This window comes from Apis cerana, linkage group LG5, assembly GCF_029169275.1.
Source record: "Apis cerana isolate GH-2021 linkage group LG5, AcerK_1.0, whole genome shotgun sequence".
Taxonomy (NCBI): Eukaryota; Metazoa; Arthropoda; class Insecta; order Hymenoptera; family Apidae; genus Apis; species Apis cerana.
Window position 1 is genome coordinate 9,493,727 of NC_083856.1, and position 27,389 is coordinate 9,521,115.

The 27,389-nt window shown below is 38.6% G+C and overlaps 1 protein-coding gene across 4 annotated transcripts in view; it reads right to left on the reverse strand.

Moving 5' to 3' along the window:
• LOC107994456 (dynein regulatory complex subunit 7-like) overlaps positions 1-27,389 on the reverse strand; it is a 116,772-nt gene that overhangs the window by 4,091 nt on the left and 85,292 nt on the right. The window lies entirely within an intron of this gene.

The window sequence follows — 27,389 nt, forward strand, 5'->3', positions numbered from 1 at the left end:
TAAATATAATCATCCAAAAAATATAGTTCTTCATATAGGATACCAAATATGTAAAATATTTGATAATAAAACATTTATTTTTATTTGTAATTTTACATTGAAATTTAATTTTATTTTCAATCATTATTAATGTTATGATCTTATTCTAAGTCGAATCGATAATGTTGATATTAAAATGATAAAAAGAATCTTACTGGTCCGGAGGCATGAAATAAAAAATATTAAATATATTTAAATATATTCTGTTTGTAATATAAAAACACTTGTTGCTTTAAATCGATTTTCCCATTATAAGATAATTTAATAAATTGTAAATTAATGATCGATAAAATAATTTATTAACAAAATCTGCCATACCGACTGTCAATAATATAAACACATTTACCATTGGTTTCATGTGAAAACACAGAAGTAATAATAATAATACTAAAGAGTAAATATGTATATCCCACACATAGTTACTAATCGTCCAAGAAGAGTACCCATTCAAATGCGCTGCTGAGCACGTGGCAACTCGTGCGTATTCTCGGTCCCTGACCTACAGAACTATATTATGATCTACGCGTAGAATTACAACGGGAGTAACCATATGTTATAAAAAGACAAACACAGCAATTAAGAAAAAAACAATCAGTAAAACGCGAAAATTTTTCGCAAAATGTAGAATAAAAAAAATTATAATCTTTACTTATTTCATAACAATAATTCTTAAGATATTACGATTTCTGAAGATCTTATTTTTATTTATAAGAAAGATTAAATTAAACTGAAATTTAAATCGAAATGGTTCTCATCCTTTCGTAAAAGAAAGAAAAAGCAATCTTTTTTGTAAGAGCGCTTAGAGTCTAGGTAAGATAGAGATGGTCAGTGGGTGGTACTACTATCCCTCGATCCCTTCACCCACTTCCGCCCCTTCTGTCCACCTAACCTAACTTTACCATATCCACTTTGCCCCTCCGACCATCCCTCGAACACTCTCGGTCTTGCTTTCTCGCCCATTGGCGTTGTTCACCCCTCCGTTCCTCGCTTGCCCCCGCGCGTCACCAGTTCCGCGCGACCCCTTCGACCGGCACCCACGTGGGACGCAAGACGAGGGTGTGAGGTAGCAGACAACGCGGAGATACCGCCGCCGTGGCAGCTGCGCTCAGTGTTTCTCAACCATGAACTTACATCAGTCACAATAATAATTTACAGTTTAAATGAAAATTAAATTACAATAGAAATTAAATATTTATAGATATGCGCCACAAATGATAAAAAAAAAAGAAAAAGAAAGATATATAAATACTTAATAAAATTTAAAATGACAATTTATAAATATATATATATATATATATATATATATATATTTTTTTTTTCTTTTGTTCATATATATATATATATATATATATGATACTGATCTTCAGAAACTTAACATATAACATATTTTTCTAAGAATAAACTTGTTAATAAAGAACTAAGAATAAATTTGTTATAAAAAAAAGACTGAATATTTTTCTAAGCTATGAAATAATTTAAAACAGATTATAAAATAAATGTATTGATTAAATTTTGTATCTTTTATTATTTTAATTAACTTTTAATTAATCAAAATTTAGAAATAGAGAACATCCGTATAATTATCACGTAATTAATCATTAAATAAAAAAAGACGTTTACGTTTATTCTGAATGGAAGAAAGGTACGTTCAGTGATTGTGACAATTTAAAAGGACAAAAATCCCTTAATTCCACGACGCGCACGCTATCGATAATTCCCCTTCTGATCTACGTTCGCGGAAGTGGACGAGAGAGAACGTGATTTACGCCGAGACGATGCTCGTGGGTATCAGTCGTAGGGTACATGATCAAAGCGCGACGGTCGAAAGCGTGGATCGAAGCGGTGATTGGTCGGCTTCGAGCGGGGTGCCGCGAGATAGCGCTTTTCGGGACGCCTCGATGTCGTGCTCGGCGCTGGTCGCCGTATCGAGGACGTTATCCGTGGACGCGACCAGAGTGCTATGTGTAGCCATGTACGTATACGGATCACTACATACATGAGCCATGAATGTGTTGGCGCGTGTTGGGAGATGGAACGACCGAGGGCGAAGAAAAGGAGGGATGAAGAGCGATAGAGAGAGCGATAGAGAGAGAGAGAGAGAGAGAGAGAGAGAGAGAGAGAGAGAGAGAGAGAGCTACAGAGTTACAGAAGTGGAACAGAGAGGGATGGTAGAGAAAGAGAGAGAGATACGAGGAACGAGGCCTAAATCAGGGGCGATCGCACCGAGCGACGTCGCTATCTCTCTGAATATGCGAACCACTATTTGGCGTCCGCGGCGCGTACGTACCTAGTACCCGGTATTACTAGATACTAGATAGTACCTAGTCCCTGCCTACCTATATACCTTGGCTAGATGTTCCATTCGCTCTATGTGTACGCGCATCTCTATACGCCGAGGCGAAGAGCGCCCTACACGACACACAATCTCTAGGTTTACACCTACATACCTTGCAAACTGTGTCGCGATATATATCGAACAAATCGCGATGTGGACGTGTAGGATGCGACTGTTCGAAAAACTATGAAATGAACTCGTAGTCGTATCATCGAAAAAAAGATATTTCGAGATGCAACTGAGGTGTATAATTATAAATAAGCTTTAATTATATCTATATTTATTGCCAATGAAAAAAAACTCGGTTTAATCGAGAAATAGTTGATAGTAAATATTCTATATGCAAGCGTAATGATGGTGAAAAAAAATCACTAATAACATCTAGTATCGATATTTTATGCAAATTATCGAATTATTAAATAATGAGTGTTAAGTTAAATCGTTAATATATATATATATATACACAAAAGGCATGATGATTAAAGCGCATTTTTATTTACTTCTTAATGCTATTTTATAATTTACTGTATATAATCTATATCAATTCTTTATAGTGCGTCAATTCAACGTTAAACAATTAATCGAGAGAAATGAAGAAGAAAATAAAGAAGTATTAATAACGAAAATATTAATTTATATCGATAAAATTCTGATCTTTGCGTTAATCGTGATTATTTATGCAACAGCTGTTCCTAATATTTTCCACTTGTAAAACATGAATAAAGAAGAACAAGTTCGTAACTTTGTAATTTCGGCCTGAACGAATTATATCGTTGATTGTAGTACGGGAAATGGAAATAAGTACCAGGACACAAGCCTAATTTGAAATTTCAACATCGCCTATCCGTTTTCGTAACGATAAATGAACTCAACGGTAAAAACTTCGTATATCTTACGAACTCACTGTGTAATATCCGACGATTAAACTGAAAATTAATAATTTAAACCATCGCAACAAAAAAAAAGATTTCTTGTCTCAAATCCATCGAATTTAATTTAACTGATGACCGATTATCGAAATACTTGATCGCAACGCTCAATCAAAAAAACAAAATACAAGCGTCATATTATCGATAGAGAAAAATTAACGGCGGGATATTTACGCGTTTAAATATAAATTTGAAAAAGAATGTCGTTCGAAGAAAGTCGGGCTATCTCTATTGACGGCCAATCGTTACAAATACCTGTGATACATAAGTGGGTGGCAAAACGGAGCCTCACTGTGCTCTAACGAGCCGTACACGTGTTTCTGACATCGGCACTATAAAGTAAGTACGTATACGGACACGCGTGTCTCCGCCGAATGTATGTGTATGGGATGTGTATTAACACGCGCCAAAGAGAGAGGAGGCATCCATATACGTGCAAACTCGGCACACTGTAAGCCCTAGAGCCGGTTTTCAATGAGCGAGTGGCAGGAAGAAGAGGGAGAAACGGCAACAGCCAGAACCGGCGTAATGCCGGAGGAGGAGAGGTATGGTGAAAAGTGACGACGGAGAAACAAACGAGTGAAGAGAGGAGAAAGAGGAAGAGCAAGTGGCAGGAAGAGAGGGGAGGAGGAGGAGGAGGAGGAGGATGAAGGAGAGGAAGGGAGGCAAGAATGGACGAGAGCGGGAGGAATATAAACCCTTATCGAAATCGTGATTCACCCCACATTCTCTGGAAACCCCCTAACCTATTAACATCCATATCGCAATAACAGATACACGTGTATAACCGTGTTTCCACACAGCCATTCGTCCTTGCACCTTACCTTCGTAATTACTTAGCGATTACTCGGTCACGAGAAAAGCCATGCTAAATTTCTTAATACCACTTAACGATATTTATCTATTTTCGGTCACGCAATGATAGGCAGAATTATGCAAATTTTTTCGAAACATAAAAAAATGGAGAAGAATTTAAACGAATCGTTATAATTTCTATTCTCTTTTCTTACTCGACTATTTTTTTCTTTTTATTCGTCTCTGTACAACCGTACGAACTAGTGGCAATTAATTAAGACGTTAAATTTCCAATTCAATCGTGAAGAGGATGGTTCGAACATCATTGTTCCACGATATCCTTATCGGTAACAATTTTTCGAGATTCTTTCTCTAATCTGCACAGCCGACTCGATAGTTACTTTGGTTTTTCGCTGTTCGTTTATGGACCAAGTTTCTCCGTTAAAAAGAACTTTAAGCACTTTTCAGAGACTGACGTTAAATAGAGGACCGTTAAAAATCGTCAAGTCTGACCTTATGAAGTTCCGTGAATACTTATGAATGAAATCAACGTTGTCCCCTTGAAAATGAAAAGAATGTATTCGAAAATGACAAGGGATTTAGAAACGAGAGCGAAAGGGAACGAAATACAGCCGATAATATTTTAAAGAGATTAATGTTGATTAAAAAATTAACGTTAATTTTCGCGCGGCAATCAGTTTCCCGAGAAATATTCGGAAGAGAAAATTTGATGCGATGACCTTTCCATCAAACTTTTTTTCCTCAAATGTTATACATATATCAAGGCTTTATGTTCCATCCGAAATTACCGAGATATCTCGAACCACTATCGCCATTAAGGATCTAGCTCGAAACGATCCCATCACGAGTCTCGCGGTGGATCGTCACCGTCAAATTCGTATGAGCAGAAAGACAAAGAGGAAGATAGAAAGAGGAAAAGGGAAAAAGAGCGAGAGTGAGGGATATATGAAGGAGAATTAGCAAGAGAGGGAGGAGAAATGGAAGGTGGTTTTCAAGCGGACACCCAGTGCATCGAGATAGATAGGTAGATAGACGTCCGGATAGATGCATGCCACGGCAGCCGGAGCAAGGGATGTCGAGGGGTAGTGCAAAGCGGACAGAAGCAAGGGGGGGGAGGGTGGCGGTAGATGGTCGCGGTGAGACGCGAGACGAAAGAGGGATGAGGAGGAAGAGCAAGAGAGGATGAGATGGATGAGGAGGTGGAGCAGAAAGGGGTCGATGGTGGGTGGGTTGGCTGAGGAGAGTGGGTGGTGGTTCTCTCGCTGATTACGTCGCAGGATGGCCAGGAGAGAGAAACGCCGGAGAGGATGCCGCTACGCCGTGCGCGGAGGAGGCCCGTTTGCTGGATAGAGGCGAATATATCCGCAATGTCCTACCACCAACCCTATACCCGGCTACCTATCTTCGTCCTCTCCTATTTTCCCTCTCTCTCTATCCCCTATCTCTCTCTCCTCCTCTATTCCTATCTTCGTTTATCAACCTGCTCTCTCTCCGTCTCACCCTTCTCACACGCTATCCAACTCTCCTTGTCTCATCTATGCTTGTCTTTGTCCGTTACCGTTATATCCCTTTCTCTCCAATGCCAGCAGCCTCCCGGGTGGCAGGGCCCTAAGCTAAACTAAGCTACGCCAGGATAGGATAGCATCAGGAGGATAGGATGGGATAGGATGGCTGGATGGTGCCCACCTACCCTCGCACACACAACGACGACGACGACGAGGAGGAGGACGACGAGGACGACGACGACGACGACGACGACGACGACGACGGCAACGGGAACGGCGACAGCGACGACGACGACGACGCCGACGACGACGACGATCTCTCGTGCAGAAGTAACTCACCCTCCTAGTGTTTTCTCCGTCTCGATTCTCTCTATATCCATCCGGCTATCTTTCTCTTCGTCACACTTCCTTTCTCGCCAATCCTATCTCTCGCACCAACGTTCCTCGCGTCTCGTTCTTTCGTCCCTCGGTCGTCTCGCTCTCTACCAGCCAGTAACACCCACGGACCCCGGGGGGTTAGTTAGGGGTGGTATATTGACGGCCGGCGTCGCGAGGACGCCTATACTTAGTGTGCCGGCGAACCGACGCGTTTCCAGCTAGGCGTCCATTCCACCCTTCCTTCTCTCTTCGCTCTCCCGCGTCCGCCACCATCGGCCACCCTTCACGACCACCACCGCCACCCCCACCCCGTCCCCCTTCTACACCCTCCTCCACCGGCGACCCATTCTACACCCTCTACTGCCACCTTTCTCGAACCCCTTCCCTCCTCCGGCCCGCCCGACTCTCCCACGGTCCATCCTTCGTCCACCACTCCTCAAACTACCGTTCGCAACCCCCTATCTCGACCTTCTTCCACCACACGACCCCACGATAAGTAGGGTCTTCGAGTTTAGGTGCAAAAGAAGCGACTGGAAACCAGTATTCTCCAAACTCATACGCCTTGATTACGGCGAAGAAAGAAGAGCCATTGGCAACCTGTTTCGAAATTACTTCCTCGCGAACCGAGCACGAGATCCATCGAGCGACTGCCGGGTTACATGGTGGACGACAAAATCGATGCCTGTGGGCACTATGAAACCTTTATGACGCACCTGATGTGAGAAAACGAGGGGCGGCAAAGAGAACGAAGACGAAGACGGCGAGGACGACGACGAGGACGACGACGACGACGACGACGAAGGGAAACCGGGTGCAAACTGGGGCCAGATGGGAGGGAAAAAGGGGAAAAGACAGAGAAGGAGAAGGAGAGACAGGTCTCGATTAGGGAGCGACCGAACGAAATTATGTATACCACGTCGAAGATGATGGCGACGATGCACGCGATGGGTTCCCCAGGCGCGCAAGGTCTGTTCATCGAGGGGGGATGTGGCTAGGAAACGGTTTCTTTGTCGGTAGTTTCTCCAGCGAACGGATCGGTTTCTTGAGGGTCCTTAAAAGCACCGAGAACCCCGTCGGAAACTCGTGCTCTCGATCGTCGTTAATTATCATTATTTGCCGTGGCCACGATACAATTTACTTTATTGGTCGCCGAGACGGCCACGCTAACTTCCGAGGCCGCGTAATTACCACCGCTGATACGTCGCGTGTAGTTACACCTGTATAGCCCGTGCTTGCATAATTTTCGCATAAATACCACGGCTAACTTATCCCGAAGATAACTTATGAAAAGAGAATTCGTTTGCAATACGTACGATATAGGTTAAAAACCGATATCTCTATTTTTCTTCTCTATAATAACGATTCACGATCAAAATTCGGATATACACACGTGTATATGTAGCAACACCGGAAACAAAGAAGTTTATTGTAAGTTTATTGTTATCAGAGGCGTGGAATGCTTCCCTTGGTGCACTTACCTGTAATTGATGGCGTCCGTTCGATTTGGTACATAGAAAGGCAGTTAACGTAGGTGGGGGGTACGAAAAGCAAGAGTGACCGAGAAGAGCAACGAAGGAAGCGAGTGTTCATGGGATCGACGAGTAATCGAATTAAGGGCGCTCGAGATAACTACAACTCTCGAGAACATTAAGAAAGAAATGGATGTCCGTTGAAAACGATTTTTATGAATTGTTGTATATATTCTTTATGTTACAAAACAAAAATGATTCGAATAACGCTTTTCGAACTATCATTACGAAAATAGAAATTGTTTAAAATGGTTTATTTATTTTAAATTATTAACCAATATCGTTTATCCTTTATCGTTGAAGTAAATGAAGCAATTTATACAAATTTCTGAATTTATATAAATTTCTCTTCAATTCTATTTGAACAAATTAAAAAATTCGAAAGGAATTCGACGCAGTTTACAGGGATGATCGGTGGATAGCCAAGCGCTGAGGTTTATGAGAGCGTCACCAACATCTCATTAAACGTAGTGCCGTGACGTCACATGTAACACCCTCTGCACGATACGTAAGCAATGTAAGCAATGTAAGCAATCACTACGAATAAACACGTCAATAAACTTTATATCAATAATTCAGTTTTTGATGTGTCTTGCTAGCGTTCTATCGATCACCCAAGCGTCTTTGTTTGGTTATCGATCGCAAGTACGAACTTTTCATCTTTTATGGAATCGCGAATATTTTTTGTACATTATTTTACCGATAAATGTGTAAACATATATAATAAAAATTGATCGGCTATAAAATATTAATATTATCTAAAAAGAAAATCATATGCAAGCAAATAAATTAATATATTTTATTATTATTTTTGAACAATTTATTATTGACAGCAAGTAGTCGTCTCTCATATGTCGATCTTTTTATTATATGATAAAATATTTTCCAAACCGTAATATTTTCGACCTTTTCTGCCTCCAACTTTACAACGATTTTTTTGTCGACAACGGAGCAAAACAAATTATCGCAGTTATAGATTGCGAACGAGAGGGGTGGAACGCAGAACGTGGAGTAACAGCAGAGATGGAGGAAGAGGCTATAGATAAAAATGCGTGAAAAGTATTCGAGGGCAGATAACGAAGTATCGTTGCGAAGAAATAGAAGATTTACGCGAAATGTGATTTTATGATATGCATTATTATTATAATATATTTTTAAATTAATATCTTTTTTTCTTTCTTAAAGAATTAATTTCTTTAAACAAATTTTCTACAACAAATTTTATTAAAATCTTAAAAATACTCGAAAATTGTTAGGTTAGATTGCTATATTTTTAAATTAAGATTATTTTCTAATAACATTATCATTAATTTGATTCAAAATACTATTAAAAAGACAGAAATATTTTATGATTTCATCATACTTAATCCACGATCGTCAATACTATTCGCATACACACGTATGAAATTCAATGCGTGCAAAAGCGTTAATGCAATTACGCAATAACGGGACAAGATTATCGTATCGTCGTATCGCAGCGAACGTCGATCCAATCGCGTAACAAGGTTATGTTCTCGTTAAGCGTCTCTACAGTGCAACTTTTACGAAATTCGAGAGATCCGAGCGACTCGATTCGCTTTTCCCCCTTAACGTGCGTAAGGTTATCGCAGATTACATGTATATGCATTTACAGTGAAAAATAAAGGGAAAGAAATCGACAATTCCTTCGAAGGCAAGTCATTAAATTTCAAGAACGCACTTTGACTGCGTGCGCATAATTACTAGTCGATATTTGTTACCACGATGATATTAACCATGTTATTTTCTCGCCTGTTGAAATGATTTTATATTAATATAAGGAGATAACTATATGGAGAAAAGAAGAAAAGAAATTATAATTATTAATAAATATTGAAATAAAGGTTATCGTTAATTATTTAGTATCAAGAGATTGATATATCTTTTGCTAGTCAAGCGATCGTTCAAAAGAATGGGTGTCACAGCGTTCGATTTAAAGCGGACATTTGAACGGATGGTCGATTACTTTTCGTGCATTCACAATTACTTATCGCCGCGACGGTAAATAACGGCTTTGTGGATACGCGATGCGATTATTCTTTTTCGACGTCTTTTGTTCCCTATTTTTACCATTTATATTTCTTTTAATTTTTCTCCTTTCTTTTTTCGTTTTGATTTTCGTAACGAAGAAAGATCAAATCAAATCGATCAAACTCAATATTACAAAATCAATCGATTAAATCATAATATCCATATAAATTGAGGTTCGCTCGCAAAAAAATAATGCGAATAAATCAGTCGTGATTTTTATTATATTAATGTATTCAAAATGACAGCTGAAAATGATCAAATGTGTAAAAAAAGGTACGAAAGAACATTTCAGATCTCACGTTTGCGGATCGTTCTTCGAAATAACGTTTTTTTCCTATCGTATTTACCCGGATAACCAAGCAATCCCAGTTCACCGTCGTTCGCCAACTTTGTGCCGCGTCGTGAACAGACGTCGAGTTTGCGGCGGCTCGAATTATCGGTCGGCGACAGTGCTGGCGAGTTTGTCGAAAAGCAGGGCCGTACGAAGCATACGCCGTTACTCGCTCGTAAGGAATCATAATGAATTTTCACGCATGTAAAAAAAATGACTGAAAAATTATATAAACTTATTCGAGTATGTTATAATTTGAGATTAGCGAACTAGTTTCGTAATTTTCTCTCGGATAACAATACCTGTCGCGCTGAGGTGCCTAGGTGCGTCTCCGTCGTAAATTTATAAATATCTCTCGTGGAAAATAAACGACGGACATTGATTTATCGTTAAGAAATTATTTATGGAATAAATTTTACTTTACGATCCTAGGAATTGGAAAGAACGCGTGAATTGAATCTAATTTCAATGATCGTACTTCAATGATGTTAAATGCACTTTATTTTTAACTGTCACCAATTATTCGAACAAACATGAAATCTTAAATCAACACAGCAGTGATTTTCTATGAATATTGTAATGGGGAAAATTTAAGCTAGAGATGGAGAGAGAAAGAGAGAGGGAGAGGGAGAGGGAAACGGAGAGAGAGAGAGAGAGAGGGAAACGGAGAAAGAGAGAGAGAGAGAGAGAGAGAAAAGAGGAAGAGAAAAGAAAGAGAAAGGATCGTTTGTACCTACAAACTTTGTGAAAACTCTGCTTTACTCGTTCAAGGTTGCCATAATCCCCGTTTAACATCCATTTTTTTATCGTCGCGCTACTACCTTTTTCTTTCTCTAGTCCGTGACCTCGTTCGTTCTCCGACGTAAATTCGTCACAGAGACGCGATGTCCGCGCTTCGTTTGGGGACACCTTTCTTTTCCCTCCTCTTTCTCTCTCTCTCTTTCTCTTTCTCTCTCTCTCTCTTCCACGCTCTATCACGCCATCGCCATCGTCGTCGCCGCTGTCGTCGTCGTCGTCGTCATTCTCTTCCCCCTCAACCGTTTACTCTTTTCCCCGTGTCCCTCTCGCGAGAGTGCGTTCGATCGACCTGAATTTTTTTCCTCGTTCGAATCGGGAGTCCTGAGAGCAATTTCTCGACTCGTCGCGGGGTGGTCGTCGCCGAGGAAAACCTCGAGGAAAATCGTCCGATCGATCTGCCTTCGGTCTTCAGGTCCGAAACGAACCAATAGGAGCGAGTGAGACGTACATATATCGCGAAACGGTGTGAGAGAGAGAGGCAGAGGTGCCAACAGAGAGAATTCGCGAGATAGGGGGAAAGAGAGAGAGAGAGAGAGAGAGAGAGAGAGAGAGAGAGAGAGAGAGAGAGAGAGAGAGAGCGAGGGAGAGTGATCACTGGTACTTGCCGGGGGTCGGTGGGAGGGGTTTGAGGAAGCGTGGCCGAGGGTCGAGAGGAGGAGGTGGAGGGTCGAGGGAGGCAAACACAAGTAGGTGCAATGCGAGTTGCACATATATAGCGGTGTCTATCTATGTGATGGTGCGCGGGTGGGCAACTGTGGCCTTAAGCCGCGTTCACATCATGTCGGTTAACGAAATACCGCGGACGTTTCGGAAATTGCGTTGTAGCGTCTGTGGCAATAAATATCGAAAATATAGGAGCGAAGCAATATCGAAAGTCAGATCGAATTGAGAAACGAACGTTTTTCGGTTATAAAGAAATTAGATCTAAAAAATATTCGATAATTTTTAACAACGATTTTAGATTAAGTTAAAGTACGTAAAATTTCTTGTTAATTTTTTTTTATATGAATCATAAATGGATTAAATAATAAACATTTAAAATTATGAAATTTATTTCATTGGAACCGTGTATTTATCTAACGATTTTTTAAATGAATTAAAGATAAGAATCACGATTCGTATAATTTTCAATGGATTTCAAGAAAAAAAACAAAGGAAGTTTCGGTGTGAAGGAACCTTTAAGCTAGTAGGGTGGACAGGATGAGGTACACGTACCACTACACCGAAATCTTACGAGCCTGCCTCTGCTAACTACCTCCTATCTGCCCTGCCCGAGGCCCTGAAAACGTTCTACGTTACGCCTCGCGGGGACCCATTTCGCGCGAGCTTCGTGCACAGGAACGTACGTTCATTTTCCAGCACCTAACTGTTCGTATAAATTTTTAAACAATTTTTATTTCCCTCAAGTTTAGCAGCAACGAGATGTCTATAAAAAAAATTAATTAAGAACAAAAAAATTCAATCTCTTTAAAAATTTCGTAACAAATATAAAATAAATTATCAACTAAAAATCGATCAACAACTCATTTATTAATTAATTCGTTTTAATTATTTCAGCAATACGTGAAATCTCTCCTTTTTATATAGAAAAAAAGAAGGAGGGGAAAAAAAACGAAAACAGGTATAAAATCATTTCGAACGAAGAAAAAAGAGCAATCATTTTCTAACCTACTATCCAGCTGATTTCGAAAACGGTGCGTTTCAAGATGCCGCAATGCAGCAGTAAGAGAGAAAAGAACATGCTAACCGGCCGCCTCTCTCGCAATGTTGAAAGAATTTCCTGCGCGCGGCCAAAGCCACCGTTTCGGGAGGATAGCAGGGCCGAAGCGATTCTTTCCACGACCCCGATCACCGCACTTTTCTCCATTTCACGCGGAACGGACGTTCTCGACGGACCGAGCGCACCGACGTGTCTCATTTCCTCTCACTCCACCTCTCCACCTCCCCATCCGTCCCCTTTCTCGTGCCTTGCCCCTCATTTCGGGATCCCTCGCCGTTGCTAACGGACCGATGGCCGAGAAAACAGTCGCGGCGATCAGAATGAGAAATGTGCGCCTCGAAAACAAGCCGCGTCGTTCACCACGATGGTGGATCATCGGTTCGTTTTAAAGGGACACTTTCGTTTCACCTTATAGATTCGTAACTCTGAGACTGAATGCTTCGTAAAGGAATATTTTTGGAACGTTTATACGTATGTTTATTCATTGTTATTATTGCTCGATCGAAGATGAAAAAAAAGATATTTAAACCCACTTAAAAATAGAAACTAAACCAATAATAAAACTGTATTTTATTCTTTATTGAGTATTAAGAGATTAAAGCTAAATAAATATGTCTTTGAAATTACAGTGTTCACAAATGATTGATCTTGATACCGAGAATGAATTGTTTAAAAGATCGAAAAGATATAAAACGAACGCAAGAGGGAGAATAATTGGAAGAAAGCAAATGTAAAGGGAAAAATAAGATTGAGATATCGTGGCGATATGAACGCGTGATTCAGCTCAGTTATTGTTAAGCATAACATGGCTTATTAAATCGCACGTGGATCGCGGCTGCTTTTCTTCCTCTCGATCGAGTCGATTGTCGAGTGGATCGTACAATATGGGCCGTATATGATCGAAAACACACACAGCGGGCAACGTGCCATATCGGCAACTGTGTCAAAGGTGTCACGCCCGTGACGTTTTGCGGGGATTTATATCGAAATCGATTTGCATTCTTCTTTAATCACAGCCATCTTACTTTTCCGATCGTTCGTCTTAGAATGGAAAAGCATTTCTATTATAACTTTTGTATATATTCTATTATAAACTAAATATCAAATCCAATAGATTTCAAGTATCGTAATAGATATACTTATAGTAAAAATGGCGTATTTGAAATGGAAATTATATTTTTAAATAATGATAGATGATGATTCAATACAATTTCACGATAAAAATTCTAATATAACGGTATTTTATCGATCATTTCAAATTCTTTAAAAGATATATTTTACACGATGCAAAAATTAAAAAACTTCATCTTTATTCCGAAGAATCTTCCGAAGACTAAATATTTAAAATTACGAACTATCGAAAAAACGAGGGAGGAAAGAAAAAAGATGAAAATTTTTGAGCTTGGGGGATTAAAATAAAGTTTGACGAGGACGAAACGAGATTTTTTTATTTTCAAATTTTACTCGGCGGAGCCAAGACGAAGGAGGTGATGGTGGAAGGAACGACGGACCTGGTACACATTCGGGAATTGCGATTCCAGGGAAACGCCGAGGGCGACGTGATTTCTCGTTGAACTCGGCCGGAGTCTTTCCTTTATCCGATCCGTGCGCGCGGCCGAAAAGCGTGCGAACGATTTCTGAAACCTTTTAGCTCTGGAGCGCGAACGACGCCCAAAGAGACTGCGGCAGAGCTCGAGGAAAGAGTGGAACGGACAGAGGAAAGCGTGGATTTTGGGTCTTTGCTCCGCCTCTGTAAAGCACGCTTTTTAACCATGCCGATCGTGAAACGCGGGAACCTAAAGGATTTTCCTTCACGATCTTAGGAATGAAACCGGAATTTTCAAAGTTCGATCGCGTACACAATATTTTATTTATTTCGAAATGATTAGATTTCGCGAGAATTTTATTTACACAAGGTTTATCGTCGTTATTATCACTATCTGCAACTCGTATCGAGTATGCGATAAATGTAAATAGAAAAATTAACGAATCGATCATTCGTGTGATTCATCGTATCTTATTCGATGAGTGAGGAATTTTAAGTGAATGTTGATCCATATTAAAAAAAGAAGAGAGAAAAAACAAAAAAAAAGGAAGAGTTCCAGTAACAACGTCATTAGTAACTGGAGAAAAGAGCCGGAGGGGCCAATTAATCTCGAATCTAAGCTCGTGAAAAAATAAAGCGTTATATCCAGCTTAGCCTTTGAACGTCAAACGCGAAGGAAACGAACATGCAGACCATCAACCTAGGCACCGTAATTCCGCGTCAGCGAAGGAAAATCTTCCGCTGCGATCGCTCCCGATTCTCGGCAACCGGACCAATTATTCCAACCAGGGGATTAGCGTAATAGCGATAGGAGTGTCTAAATTAAACCTCGAATCGAGTGATTTCGAAAATCCATATATACCTGGAGTATAAAGATTAAGAACAATTACGTCCATCTAATCATCTTTTTTTAAACTTATTTATTAAATTCAAAAAATTACAATACCTTGTATCAAAATTCATTCAACATTACGAATATTGCGAATAATAATATAAAATTTAACTGAAAAAGAACGTGGATAGCGTTAAACCACATGAAAATCTTGGAAAGATTCGAAATCTCGATGATGATTTCCGAAGATAGAAATCAAATTTCAACCGCGAACGGATGGAATTTCTTCGTTTGAGGGAAAGAGAATCGAAGGACGAAGGGGGGAAGAGAGAGAGAGAGAGGGAGGGAGGGAGGGAGACGTTCGACGATTACAATAAACGCTGCGTCCATCACGGTCCGCCGGCGAAAATCAATGAACGTCCCGGTCGCGAAACAATGAAAACCGAATTTCAGTGGCTGGAGAAGAGCCGTGGAGGCCCGCGTCGTAGCCAAGAGAGAAGAGTCCTCTTTTCTTCTCCTCTCTCCACTTTTTCGAAGGTTGGGACGTGGGTTTCCGCGAAACATCGGCTCGAAGCCGGAGCAGTTGCGAGAGCGGGCAAGGTATTGATGAAAGGTGAGGCGATCGATCCGATACGCTACTGGGTGTCCCGGTTTGATTTACGGCCGAGTTCCGGCCGAGCATTGCGTTAATTTGCGAGTTGATTGTAGAATGAAGTGGCCCAAAGTGGAAAGGATGCTTTAACAAAGCTATTCGGAATGTGTTATTGTTCGCCTATGGAAACTAGACTGTAGTTTTCGCCTCGATTCGGGAAACAACGTTTCGGATGCTTGAGAAGTTAATAATGGTGTAATGAATTTAATCGTGTAATTAAGTATTACAGGAGTATGGGTGCTTTGCGTTTTAAATACGTGAAATAAAAATTCACCCGAGTTCGATGAGTATTTATTATGTAATACAAACGACTTTAAATTGGGACTGAGTAAAGAGATTAGTTTCAAAGTTAAGTTAAATTGGAACAGTGTTTAAACTACTAATGAGATATACGTGTCCCATGAAGCAGACAGCTACGTCATTTTCGCTGCTTTTTACCTTTTTTTCACGTATCCTGCCATTTTCTTAATACAGTTTCTATTCTATTTCTTCAATTGTAACAATTCTATACACCCAATTTTAAAAGTTTCGTATTTTCCTCCTATACAAATGTATCATCGATACGAGACAAAACATAAATTTTTCGCAAAATATATCGACTTACGTGATACGTTTCTTATATTAAATGTCAAACAAAATTATAAATCGTATAGAAAAATTCTATATATAGTTCTATATATAGTTTAACGTAAATAAATGAAACGTAGGATTAATACAAATCAGAGGAATGATAAAAATATTGTTGGAAATATTCGTGATACGCTTTGTGTAAGTTTATTTTAGGAAGGTTGCAATTTTTAATATTCTATCGAAATTATATTTTCGGAATACGTGTTCTCGTGTATCAGAAGGCTTAATTTAATATTATCGATCCTAGGAGAATCCTTTATTATTATTTTTCTTATTTACAATTCTCATAACGTGTATATACATATATATTTACTTATTTATCTTCTCTTGGATCACTGTTCCGCGAGTTAAACTCGAACACCCGGTACAATTTCCATCGCGTTTAATTGTTCCCTCTCCGGCCCGCTTATCCGTAACGCCGTGGGCGAGCGAAAAACGCGCGACCGATTCTCGGAAGGAGGCTCTCTCGCCGAGGGAACGGCGACGGCGACGGCGACGACGACGACGACGACGGTGGAAGAAACAACAGGGGAGAGAAAGGTGGAGGAGGGAGGGTGGCAGCGGGAAGAGGGGCAGGAAGGAAGCCAGAAAATGTGGGGGCGTAGATTCGACCGTCCTTAGGGGTTTTCGAGCAGCCGCGGGCCTTCCAAGGGCCAGGCCGAATTTCTACCAGAAACGCGCCCTTCTTTTTCCCTTCGCACGGATCGTCCAAGAGAGATCCTTGGGATTTTTTTCCGAAATTCTCTTTCGAACGAGCGCGCTCGCCTTCGCTCTTGGGAATTTCTAATCTGGTTACGGATGAATCTTTAATGAAATATCAAGCGAGAATAAGAAATATATCTGTTTCTAAGGTTTCTTTTTTTTTTTCCGTTTCAAATTTGGAAAAATTTTAACGATATTAATAAAGTATTCTTCGATGTTGCAACGCGAGAGAAATTAGGAAACATAGGAAAATATTTAGAAAATGTCGAACGAAGAGAATTATTTTTATTTTGCGCATAAATATCGCACGTTAATTGTGATAAAAACAGATCTCGATGGAAATCTTTCCAAGATCAAAACATTGAACTTCGAAGCGTCTAAGAAACTAGAAGATTTCGGCAAACAATTTTTGAAGGAAAACGAAAGAAAACAGGGAGCTGAAGAAGTTTTGCTTCTAAACGGTCAACCATGCCAGTCTTCTTAACCCTTAGCAACTGCGCTCCTTGTACACGATCGCTTAACGATTCCTATCGTTACCTTCCCTCCGAAAACAAAACCAGCTTACGTTTTACGATGCTTCTACGAGTCTCAAAAGAACAGTATCATAAAAGGATACCGTTGGATGACCACTGCTATCTTCGAACCACGATCACGTGAACCACCAAGATTTTTTTTTTAAAAAAAGAATATTTCTAAGTATTCAAGAAATCTTGCGACCAGATTTACTTTCCTATGCACTCAAACATATCGCTTCGAAAAATATTCATCATCTCCATTCTATCTCCTCCCTTTATTTAAAATGTTCTCCAGAATTTGGAAATCGATTTTTACGCAATCCTTGTTTCGCGCAAAATTATCTCTGAAGTGTTTACGTATTAAAATTGCTTATATCTCGAAAAAAAAAAAAGAGTATCGAGAGTAGAATTGTTACAAGAGCTGTGATAGGAAGGATAATAATATCCCTTAAGAATAAAATTTCACGATCCATCATTTACCTCGGCCAATCGTGATCGTCTATCGAACGAGGCGAATGGACAAGAGGAATTGGCATGGCAGCCAAAGAGAAAACGGGCGAACTCGAAATAATCCGAAAATTACCGTGCACGTCACGCGGCACGTCAGGACGACGACGCGCCTCGTTCACGAGGGTTGAAGTTCTCTCTCTCTCTCTCTCTGTCTCGATCTCTGTCTGTCTGTCTTTCCCTCTCTCTCTCTCTCTCTCTCTCTCTCCCGCGTCCTTCGAATCCCGTCGTCGGAGAGGAATCCAGGAATGAGGGGTCGTTTCGCGGCAGCCGCGAGGTATTTTCGTTCCACGTTCGCTTGTGTCGGGTAAGAAGGGTGGAGAGGAGAAGGGAGGACAACCCTCGAAGAAAGGAAGGCGGTCACGTAGCGTGGAAAAAAACATGGGTTTAATTCTGAAGCGTGTGGTTGCGCGAGCATGGCCGCGGGAAAACGCGATAAAACGTTAACGCGAGGATCGATGAATTATAGAAAATCGTAGGACAGTGAATGATTTTTACAAATTTCTGGACGATATTTATATACTTTTTAATATTTTACTTCATCTTCTCCTATATGTCGCATTATGGAAGATAATACGGAAGTTTTTATATCTTGCTTTTATTAAGTTCGAGATAAATAAATAATATGCTGTTGTACAATTGTTGACTCGTTGAATTAGATAGTTTTATATTTATAATTATTATACTGCACGCGTTATACGAACGTGATTAAATTCTTAAAGTGGAGCTATCTGTAGAGAATAGATCGATGAGAGAAGAAAACAGAGAATTAAGACTCGTATTCGATGTCTTTAGATACTGTAGGACAACACTGTAAGACAAAGACACCTTTACAATACCTTCGAAACACTACACTTTTATTATATCTAATAAAATAAAATTTATCGGTGTTTCGAATTCTTTGTTTTTATTATTAAAAGATTATGTAGGGAAGAGTTTTTTAACAAAAATTTTAATCTTTTATTTTTTTTACTTAGAATAATTTAAAAAAAAAACTAAACTGACACGTCCCCAAAGAGATTAATAAAATTAAAACGAGATTTTTGGCGATGAATTTTAAATTGAAAACACGATAGTATTTAGATCTTAGAATGTAGATTTAGTCAGGAGATCGTTGCATGTCGCGAAAATCTTTCGTGAACCTGACCGATGGGATCGTTAACGTATCCATGCTTATTATTCAAATTAAACCGCGCCGTTTACACCGACCGACCAAGCCGTTTAAACGCACGATACACGGCAGACGATTTCTCGTTTACAGCCACTTCGTTCATCCGACTCTTCCTTTGCGCCTGATGTTCAAGCGTTTGTATACGCGTTTATACACGCGTTCGTAATAAAGTTTCAGGACACAAGTACGGTCTCGTGACGAACGATCGCGAGCCAGATAAAGTTACGCGTAATAAGCGGTGTACGGCTGTTGTTTGCGTCGGACAAACTGCTTGTTCAAGGCCACCAAAGAACCCGTGTACCAACGCTTAAATAACCTATAATTGTGTTTCTTTTCTTTAACTATTTAAAAACTACTAAACCTAACCTAAAATTAGCTACCGAAATCGAAGTTAATCAAGATATATTTATATATTTAGAAATTAGAAGAAAAAAACTTGAACTGAGAAAATTGTTGTATTACAATCCATTGTTTCAGAATAACCCTATATAAGTATATTCATCAGTATTAAAGAAATATATGACAACAGATATGAAAAGTAAAATCCAAACAACCTGTAGCATGTGCAAGATTACGTGAAACGAAATATTTACCTTTTCACTTAATATGTAACATTTTAAAAATATATTTGAAATGAACACATTTTTTCTTTTTTTAGTATTTTTTTGTGTTTTTCCATGACGCACATTATATTATTATATTAAGAAATACTTTAAGATGCGAATGATGTCGAAATGTTCGAAGATGAGAATGCGGAACGTGTCAATAACTTGCTAATATTCTTAGATTTACACGGTGTAAATACCGTACTTTTTTTAACGCATGTCACCTATGACCGTTTGAAACCGCGCATATTCATAGCATACACTAGTGAAGTTAAGAGAGTCCAATTACCATATCGTTTTATGCATGTATTGCAATAGCTTTACGAACAAATCAAAAAAATATAATGTTACATAAGTAGTAATATCCTAACGTGATATGTGCAATGTTATCATTTATCTACATAATTAAGTATGTAGAAGATATATTATTCTGCGGAACATAAGCTTTAGTCTAAGATTCGATTGATACTAAAAATTGATACTAATTAAAAATTATTATTACGTTAAAATAATACAATGAAAAGCATAAATATAAATTACGAACAAAATTTAAATTCGAAAAATATCGAATCTAAAATTAGTGATCAAATTAAAAAATATCAATATTTAAAAAAAAAAATTTAAAAGTACATTTAAAAGCATAAAAAGAAAAGTAAAAAAGATAAACTGAATCAAATAAAAAAGAGAATAAGGAAAACAATGGTCGTTAAATTTGTACAAATGATTGAACAGTATTCATGTATAAATGTATGAAAAAGTACGAAGGTTAATTTACCAGAACGAGGGAAAACATTTAGCCAGTTTCGTGGACAGGAATAATCGTGTTTCGAATTCGGGTTTCGCAGACGGTCCTGCTATTACCATTATTATAAGTTGATGTGACGTGACGTAATGGGAGTTAGAGCCGTATGAATGGGCATAGAGCAACAAGTTGCCACTAAAAACTGGGAGTGAGTTCGTGAGTTGAGTTCTGCTCGTTACACCTCTATATGTAGTTCTTCCTTCCCTATACTATACGCCGTGCTATATACCCCAGCCCGTTATAAACCCTCCGGCTTTTAAAGTATTCTTTTTAAAGCGGAACTGTCCTAACAGACGTCACTGAATCGTAATATTCCGCACGAGTAGAACGATGTGATGACGGATCTTTCTCGTAAATTTTTCATTCTTTTCTTTACTCTTTCTTCTTTTTATTTTGCAACTTATCGGTTTAATACACTTAATACGGTTTTTTTATTATTAACTATTTTAAATAAATTGCGCGAATAATCGTAGTATCCCCCCTCTGACGAACCGTGAAGTCTGGAATTATGAGAGAGAGAGAGAGAGAGAGAGAGAGAGCAAAAAGAGAAAGAGAGAAAGATGAAAACTTTCCGAGTGTTTACCTTTAAATCTTTCTCCAACCGGTAGAAAGAGAGAGTAGAACCGAGAGGGAAGCAATAATGGGATAAAATAGCGGACAAACGTGACAAATGTATCCTGACAGGCCAGAAAGATATATTTCCCTTGTCGTTCGCCTCTTTTTGCCGGCATTTAATACACGATTCCACTGTTGCTTACTGCGCTCGGGACGACTCTCGACAGATTCTTATCGTTCTATTCTCTTTATCGACTGCCAGTTTATTATTCTTTTTTTCTACTGTTTGTTTTCTTTTTGCTCCTCTATGTTTATTTCTCTTTTTACTCGTGTTATTCGTGCGAGATACTGATTGCGAGTCGCACGACGAAGTAGGGATAATTGACAAGATGTTGAAGAAACATTGAACGACAAAGTGCTTTTTGTAATAAATTTTTTTAAATAAGCATTTTCGAGCGTGTATTGATTGAAATTTTTTTTTGTAAAATTAAGTGCTTTACAATACCATCTTTTTTTTTCTTCCTTTTTATTTCATAAATTGTTTTTTCCGTTTGATGTTAACACGATGTTCGGATATTAGGTCTGAAGTATCGACGAAAGAGGGAAACTGGGCAATACGCACACAGTAGCAACGCGTTACACTTTCTCGAACCCTTCACTTTGTCCCTACGACAAATCCTCAATGACGTCAGCTCCCAGCAGCTTTGAAGTTTAACAAACATCGATAGCAGCTGGCCAACGACGTTTCTCTGTTATCCTCAGCTTTCTAAGCAAATACGCGAGCGATGTCTTTGATGTCGTTTTAAATGCTCGCGTCTACAATAGATACTAAACTTTTTCGCGATTTCCATTTTATCCGATATTTTAAAATTAATTAATCATAAGTAAGTCGTGTGAAAAATTTAAATTATAACTTGTAAACGAAGAAGTGTACGAGATTTGTAAAATTAAAATTTATACAATTATAATTATTAAATTGCTAAAAATATAAAATCGATAAGAAGAAAAAGAAGAAAGAATGATTTCAAACTTTAACGATTTGGAAAAGAATTTGTCAAGGTCACGAGAAAGTAGAAGTTACATAGTGTGAATGAAAGCGAAGACATCTATTTCTACGAACTTTATTTACTGGGCGTTTTCAAAGTTTGCATTTCTCATCCGTTAGCTTCCGCTTTCCTATGACCTTGGCACATTTCAAAGATCATCGAAGTTCTCTGATCTCCATCTTTTTTTTAACAACCATTTTAACTAATACAGCAGTCAATTCGTAATTCAACAAAATTGATAAGATTATTAGGAACATGAAATAATTTAAAAAATTTCATCAATATTCTAAATATTTTTCTCTTGTCTTGTATACTATACTTAGTTCCTACAAAATCAATGAACGATCGTTTTCACGACACTGTGAAAATGTTGAGCTTTTTTTCCCTCACTATCGTTTACGATGATCCATCACAATAGTATTACTATATTGGGCTCGTTGTGCCATACATTTACCCATCATCAAGTTATCGCGGTTCGTCACGATGATAGACCACGTCCAGCTGACCGATCCGATCCCATGTAATTTGTCAACGGAGACGAAGTTCGCTCGGGGCCTACTTCAGGCCGCTTCTGTGACGCATGCGCGCACATCACCGCGAAAAACCGTACAATCACTCTCGATCGGAATTCCACACCGCCTTCTTACAGAAATTCCTTTATCATCGTCGGTTGCCACGGATGAATGTCGGATCTATAAAGTTTATTCCATGTTCTGATTGACTGATGATTTTTACCCGTGTATATTCATACGTAGCATAAAGATTTATAGAAATTAGCCATTATTTTTCTTATGATAAATTCCTTTTTAAAATTCTCTGGTGAATTTAAGAAAATTTATGAGAAAAGTGATTTAAGAACAATCTAATATTTCGAATATATATATTGTACAACTTTATTTTTATTTGTTAATCGCAACAATTTGTCTCCAAACTTCTTTCAAAATCCGTTCATAACAAATCCGAATTTTTTCTAAAGGAGCGCGAGCCTAGGGAAAACAATTGGAGAGACTAGTGAATTTTTCGTGTTCCGTCGAATTGACGCGACCGAGAAGCACCTCGCAGCGTGGAACGCGGAACGAGTATCGCATCGACGCGTAACAGAAGCAGTGAATTGAACGAGGAAGCAAGATAGCGATGTACGTGAGGGGTACAGAGTGTTAGCGAAAGAGAGAGAAAGAGAGAGAGAGAGAGAGGGAGTTGAAAAGAGAGGAGAGTGTCGGACGCGTATAACCGTCGAGGCGATAAAACGCCCACACGTATACCACCTTGGTAACTGTCGCCGGGGCAATTGAATTAATGCCAGCCTACAAATTGAAGCCGGTGTGGGATCCACGCCGAGAGAGGCTCCGTTGCTTCGATAATTGCTGGAAAGTGGCGCGGTTCGCGGGATCCTGGCCACTACGCGACACGACGCAACACGTCGATCCGGAATTCGAAATTTCCAAGCAGCTGTCTCCTTAATTTCGAGATTTCGAATGAAATCTCATTTAATTTTTCCAATATTATTTTCGAAGATTTAATCAATGATTGCTTTTAGAAATAAAAATTGCGTTAATTAAAATAATATATATAATTAACGAAAGAGAATAAAGATGATGATTTGTGTATCGCGCGAAAGCGAACGAAAAACGAAATTGAAGCGGGTTATCTCGCGAATCGAACGAGTCGTATCGAAATAGAATGTTTGCTCGACCGCTAGGTTGGGCTTTAAGACGCCATTTCCGTCACAATCGAAAAAAGTTATTGGACCTCTGATAGGTTAAGTCAGAGATTCCACATTTCTCTAAATATTTTAAGTTTTTCTTGCACGTTCCTTGCCATATGGTTCACGAGTATTGCATTATAATTATAATAATCGAATGGAAACTTTTCATTGTACAAAAAGAGAGAAGTTCTCCAATTTTTTTAAATTTTTTTAAAACATTCAGAATCGTTTTTCTTCTCTGAAATCATGACTATGCTATGTTATATAGCACACGATAGCATATGTACGAAGTTATTTATACAGAATGGCAGGAATGCACCTGATGTATAAAATATCGTCGCAAACGTGTTAATTATCTAGTAAGTGATGCATAAGAATTCCAAGATTCCAGATGATCTGTTTTTAAGGCTGGAATAACTGCTAGCAGACTCTAATCGATTTGATATCCATCGGCAAGCACACGGAGCCGCGTGATGAATGAGCGAGCGGCTCATGCAAGCAAGGGTGAGCGAATTCGAGTGCACGTTACACCGACTGTTATGTAAATGAAGCGAATGACAGGCTGAATACCGTGCGAACAGTGACACGGTGATTGTCTGAAGCGTGAAAGGAAGCTTCTGATGCACGTGCTAAAAACAAAGACGAAAGAACCAACATCAAACTGTGAGCCAAATGAAAAATCTATCATTACGTATTATTGAGTTGATGAATATAAAATGTTTCTTTGCGTTTTGGTTTAACATATCGATACTGCCCATTAAATTTCATCTCATTCACAGTTATCGATTACATTAATGAAAATCTTGATGAAACGATCAAATTATATCGTTTATTTCTCGAGTTAAATATTTATCAATTGCATGATCTATTTAAAAGATACATATTATTTCTCAATTTTATGTTTTTTCAATTTTTACCTAAAAATAAATGAAACGTTATATGTATATGTACGAAGAAAGAAAAAAAAGAGAAAAGAAAAAGTAGAAAAAAAAAAAAATTGAAACCGAGCAGTGTTCGTGTTCGATGAAAACTGAATTCCGCGAGGTGAAAGGGACCGGTGTCGTTCGACCGCCGCGACGACAACAACCACGACGATCGGCGACGACGCGAGATCCATTTTCACCGAACCACGGTCGCTTACCGAGCGAGACACCGGTTCGAAACACCAAGAGAGAGCGTCATTGGTCAGTGGGACTAAGATGGATAGGCGAGAAGAGGAGGAGAGAAAAGAAGACGGAGAAAAAGAGGAAGGAGGGAGAGGGGGAAAAGAAGAAAAAAGGCGTGGAGATTATCGAAATTCAAGCTTCCTGTTTCGCAACCTCGTCACGAGAAAGAACGCGGACCGCGGCTACGACGACGAAATTCCACCGAGCCGCGGGAACCTCTTGCGAAACACGTGTCTTGGTGTGGAACGGGGATCGTGGCCGTAGCCAAGTTCAAAATCCGTGCGCGTCCACGAGCCAAGGCCTCGGATTCGGCGTAACCTTCGCGGGTATATTCGTGTCAACGAGCGATTTCATGAGTTTTAGATGGATGTATGTCCTAGAGAATCGACAGGGCGAGAATCACGATCAATCTCATGATTTTTGTGGCGTTCGAATGATACGATATTTATTTATTATATGCTCGGCCAATATAACGAATATTCTCGCGAATATATCACATGTCGGCAGTTATCCCCACTACTAGGCGAATTCCTCTTGAATCCAGTGAAGCGAATAATTTCACATAAAGAGATAAAGATCACAAATTTTTTTAAATGCTTGAGTTCTCGATTCGTTTTCGTCACAAATTGTCGTTTTCTACTATCAGCGTTATCTACAAAAACGAAATAAGAATGGAATTTTATGCTGTTTACAAATAAATGTTCAAACTATAAGATTACGATGAATAAATATGTAATAGTTCCGAATTTATTTTAACTACAAATCCCACGTTCTGTGAAATACTTTGGAAGACTGAAGACTAAAAAATAAAGAATAAATGAAATTTTAGATAATTTAGATATTACGCCGTTTTGGCTAATTCTAAACATGATTTTCTATCATTAGATAATTTCTTAATATTTTGACAGTAATTTCTTAATATTTTATCACGTATGCGTGATATCAGGAGGTAATTATTGAGTTATTATTGGCAATATGATTTCAGACATTTTCTTTAAATTTTAAGATTATATAGATGATTAAAATAATCGTGTTGCAATAACGTTAGAGAAAAATATGAAAGGAATTATTATATATAAATTATTACTTGTTAATTTTTCCTTACAATTTTAATTCCTCCTTTTTTTATTTTTCTCTTATAAAGAAATTTTATTAAGTTTTTTTCCTTTAAAACTATTATTGATTAATTTTTTCCCAAAAAAGAGAAAACTAGATAAATAGTTTTCGTGTTCGTTATCCGTACCGCCACAAATCTATGAAACGAGCTCTCGATAGTCGTCTTTCCGGCTCGAAGCAGGCGGAGGAGTAGGCGGCGAAATGAAATCAGCCTTAATGAAAATTCCGTGGCGCGCGTCGCGCTCGTGAATCGCGCGGATCTCCGTGAGCGTCGCCGCGAAATTTATGCGTCTTACGAATCCTAGTCAAGGTACGACATACCTATGCAAAGCAGCTTCGAGTACCCTGCTTTTCTTCCGCCCTCTATAACCGCCTTTCCCGCCATTTTATCGTCGCTACTTATTAAATATTCTCGCCTTTTACACTCATTTTTTTCATTTTGAGTTTTTTCATTAAAACATTGCTATCTCGTTTTCTCCCTCTTTTTCCACCTATAATTTCTAATTTTACTTAGAAGTTTAATTATTTTGATTTTATCTCGATTCTTTTAGAAGATCGAAAAATAAACCTCTTAGTCATTACCTAATCAAATTAATTTATATATATAAATGAAATTAAACTGTAATAAACTTACAAAATAACAATTACTTGATTAATTTAAAATCTTATTTTAAGATTTAAAAAAATATAAGACGAAGAATGGATTTTGTTGTTTTGAGACAGGTTTCGCCCGATTAGATTAACGCTGTTCTATGGTAAAAAATATTCATTCGTTGAATTATTCAAGCTCGTTTAGTCGCATATTCTCGGAATTCGAAAGCGCGATCAAAATCGATTTAATGAGCGCGGATAAGGAATCGAAGGAAGATGTCTCTTTTTCGCCGCGGTTTTCGAAAATTTTCGAAAATATGGCTCATCGAGCCTGAGTATTGTGTAAATTAATTTTATATTTATTTCTAAAATATTGAAAAATAAAATTCGAAAATTTTTTCAGAGATTATAATTACAAAATTGGAATATCCATTGAATATATCTTGAAAAGTTTCCAGGGAAAACAAAAGCACAGTGAAATGGTGATGTAAGTTATGTAGCGCGGAACGAAACTCGTAAAGCGTTTTCCAAATCGTATACCGTTCATAAACCGTAATAATCGTTAGCGTAAAGCCGAATGTTTTCAACCATGGAACCGAAGGGGTGAGAACTTATCGAAAGATTGCAGATTCAATTGGAGTTTCGAAGCCGAGAGGTGAATTGAGTGGCCGGACGGGGGTAATCGCGGAATACGAGTTCTTGAAGTTGGAATTCCACGAGAAATTGGAACAGCCTGTGACGAGGGCAAACCGTAAGTCAATCATTCCACTATATGTCAGAGAGTACAATCCATTCGTAAAGATTTTATTTTCCATTGAT